Source organism: Alosa pseudoharengus, unplaced genomic scaffold (assembly GCF_046254945.1).
Source record: "Alosa pseudoharengus isolate Yale_2024_CS ecotype anadromous, Long Island Sound unplaced genomic scaffold, YU_APseudo_1.1 YU_APseudo_1.1_scf_8, whole genome shotgun sequence".
NCBI classification, from domain to species: Eukaryota; Metazoa; Chordata; class Actinopteri; order Clupeiformes; family Clupeidae; genus Alosa; species Alosa pseudoharengus.
Window position 1 is genome coordinate 227,501 of NW_027468870.1, and position 2,500 is coordinate 230,000.

At 47.4% G+C, this 2,500-nt stretch overlaps 8 non-coding genes across 8 annotated transcripts in view; 4 read left to right on the top strand and 4 right to left on the bottom strand.

The window, feature by feature from the left end:
- The window catches only part of trnaw-cca (transfer RNA tryptophan (anticodon CCA)), a 72-nt gene extending 15 nt beyond the window's left edge, over nt 1-57 (top strand). Inside the window, exon 1 of the tRNA in view lies at nt 1-57. This exon is cut by the window's left edge and continues 15 nt beyond it. This is a non-coding gene — a tRNA (tRNA-Trp).
- A 288-nt stretch (nt 58-345) lies between these two features.
- On the bottom strand, nt 346-418 carry trnak-uuu (transfer RNA lysine (anticodon UUU)). Its single transcript has one exon. It is a non-coding gene; the product is annotated as a tRNA-Lys (tRNA).
- Nucleotides 419-629: 211 nt separating this feature from the next.
- On the top strand, nt 630-701 carry trnaw-cca (transfer RNA tryptophan (anticodon CCA)). Its single transcript has one exon. It is a non-coding gene; the product is annotated as a tRNA-Trp (tRNA).
- A 288-nt stretch (nt 702-989) lies between these two features.
- trnak-uuu (transfer RNA lysine (anticodon UUU)) lies at nt 990-1,062 on the bottom strand. The gene has a single exon. It is a non-coding gene; the product is annotated as a tRNA-Lys (tRNA).
- Nucleotides 1,063-1,273: 211 nt separating this feature from the next.
- On the top strand, nt 1,274-1,345 carry trnaw-cca (transfer RNA tryptophan (anticodon CCA)). The gene has a single exon. It is a non-coding gene; the product is annotated as a tRNA-Trp (tRNA).
- A 288-nt stretch (nt 1,346-1,633) lies between these two features.
- trnak-uuu (transfer RNA lysine (anticodon UUU)) lies at nt 1,634-1,706 on the bottom strand. Its single transcript has one exon. It is a non-coding gene; the product is annotated as a tRNA-Lys (tRNA).
- A 211-nt stretch (nt 1,707-1,917) lies between these two features.
- Nucleotides 1,918-1,989, top strand: trnaw-cca (transfer RNA tryptophan (anticodon CCA)). Its single transcript has one exon. It is a non-coding gene; the product is annotated as a tRNA-Trp (tRNA).
- A 288-nt stretch (nt 1,990-2,277) lies between these two features.
- On the bottom strand, nt 2,278-2,350 carry trnak-uuu (transfer RNA lysine (anticodon UUU)). The gene has a single exon. It is a non-coding gene; the product is annotated as a tRNA-Lys (tRNA).
- Nucleotides 2,351-2,500: the final 150 nt, after the last annotated feature.

Genomic DNA, 2,500 nt, shown 5'->3' on the forward strand with positions numbered 1-2,500 from the left:
CGGTAGCGCGTCTGACTCCAGATCAGAAGGTTGCGTGTTCAAATCACGTCGGGGTCAAAAAATTCAAAACTCTAATCTTTTCACTGTCAAATTCAGTGACCGCACTTTGACTGAAGGAGAATCAGTGGCCCTTTGAATTTTGAGGCATTACTGGAAAGTGAAGGATTTTGGTGAAAAATACCAGCCTTTGCTGTAATGACTTACTCAGGGTTTGACAAAGAGTGAAGCAAACAGTGGACAAAGCGAGCACTGATAGCCACAGTAAATTGTTTAGCAGCCTGGCGTTTAGACCAGGATCTTGCTCTCACGAGTGTGACGGCCCATTTTGCTTGGGTTTAAAGAAATCGCCTGAACAGGGACTTGAACCCTGGACCCTCAGATTAAAAGTCTGATGCTCTACCGACTGAGCTATCCAGGCTTCCGAAATGCTCTGCACGGACGTGGCGCCAAGTTCGCTCTTACTAACGCACGGTGGTAAGTATTGCACGGTGTAACAAGGTAACAGCAAGCAAAAACGTCTGCAGGGGCAACAGAGAATGGCTCTTTCTGCTCTGAAAGCTTCCATCGCTCAAGGCCTCAATAATAGATTCTGGGAAAAGTGGGAAAGTTTATCTGCGTGACAGCTGTGGGACCTCGTGGCGCAACGGTAGCGCGTCTGACTCCAGATCAGAAGGTTGCGTGTTCAAATCATGTCGGGGTCAAAAAATTCAACACTCTAATCTTTTCACTGTCAAATTCAGTGACCGCACTTTGACTGAAGGAGAATCAGTGGGCATTTGAATTTCGATGCATTACTGGAAAGTGAAGGATTTTGGTGAAAAATACCAGCCTTTGCTGTAATGACTTACTCAGGGTTTGACAAAGAGTGAAGCAAACAGTGGACAAAGCGAGCACTGATAGCCACAGTAAATTGTTTAGCAGCCTGGCGTTTAGACCAGGATCTTGCTCTCACGAGTGTGACGGCCCATTTTGCTTGGGTTTAAAGAAATCGCCTGAACAGGGACTTGAACCCTGGACCCTCAGATTAAAAGTCTGATGCTCTACCGACTGAGCTATCCAGGCTTCCGAAAGGCTCTGCACGGACGTGGCGCCAAGTTCGCTCTTACTAACGCACGGTGGTAAGTATTGCACGGTGTAACAAGGTAACAGCAAGAAAAAACGTCTGCAGGGGCAACAGAGAATGGCTCTTTCTGCTCTGAAAGCTTCCATCGCTCAAGGCCTCAATAATAGATTCTGGAAAAAGTGGGAAAGTTTATCTGCGTGACAGCTGTGGGACCTCGTGGCGCAACGGTAGCGCGTCTGACTCCAGATCAGAAGGTTGCGTGTTCAAATCACGTCGGGGTCAAAAAATTCAAAACTCTAATCTTTTCACTGTCAAATTCAGTGACCGCACTTTGACTGAAGGAGAATCAGTGGCCCTTTGAATTTTGAGGCATTACTGGAAAGTGAAGGATTTTGGTGAAAAATACCAGCCTTTGCTGTAATGACTTACTCAGGGTTTGACAAAGAGTGAAGCAAACAGTGGACAAAGCGAGCACTGATAGCCACAGTAAATTGTTTAGCAGCCTGGCGTTTAGACCAGGATCTTGCTCTCACGAGTGTGACGGCCCATTTTGCTTGGGTTTAAAGAAATCGCCTGAACAGGGACTTGAACCCTGGACCCTCAGATTAAAAGTCTGATGCTCTACCGACTGAGCTATCCAGGCTTCCGAAAGGCTCTGCACGGACGTGGCGCCAAGTTCGCTCTTACTAACGCACGGTGGTAAGTATTGCACGGTGTAACAAGGTAACAGCAAGCAAAAACGTCTGCAGGGGCAACAGAGAATGGCTCTTTCTGCTCTGAAAGCTTCCATCGCTCAAGGCCTCAATAATAGATTCTGGGAAAAGTGGGAAAGTTTATCTGCGTGACAGCTGTGGGACCTCGTGGCGCAACGGTAGCGCGTCTGACTCCAGATCAGAAGGTTGCGTGTTCAAATCACGTCGGGGTCAAAAAATTCAACACTCTAATCTTTTCACTGTCAAATTCAGTGACCGCACTTTGACTGAAGGAGAATCAGTGGGCATTTGAATTTCGAGGCATTACTGGAAAGTGAAGGATTTTGGTGAAAAATACCAGCCTTTGCTGTAATGACTTACTCAGGGTTTGACAAAGAGTGAAGCAAACAGTGGACAAAGCGAGCACTGATAGCCACAGTAAATTGTTTAGCAGCCTGGCGTTTAGACCAGGATCTTGCTCTCACGAGTGTGACGGCCCATTTTGCTTGGGTTTAAAGAAATCGCCTGAACAGGGACTTGAACCCTGGACCCTCAGATTAAAAGTCTGATGCTCTACCGACTGAGCTATCCAGGCTTCCGAAAGGCTCTGCACGGACGTGGCGCCAAGTTCGCTCTTACTAACGCACGGTGGTAAGTATTGCACGGTGTAACAAGGTAACAGCAAGCAAAAACGTCTGCAGGGGCAACAGAGAATGGCTCTTTCTGCTCTGAAAGCTTCCATCGC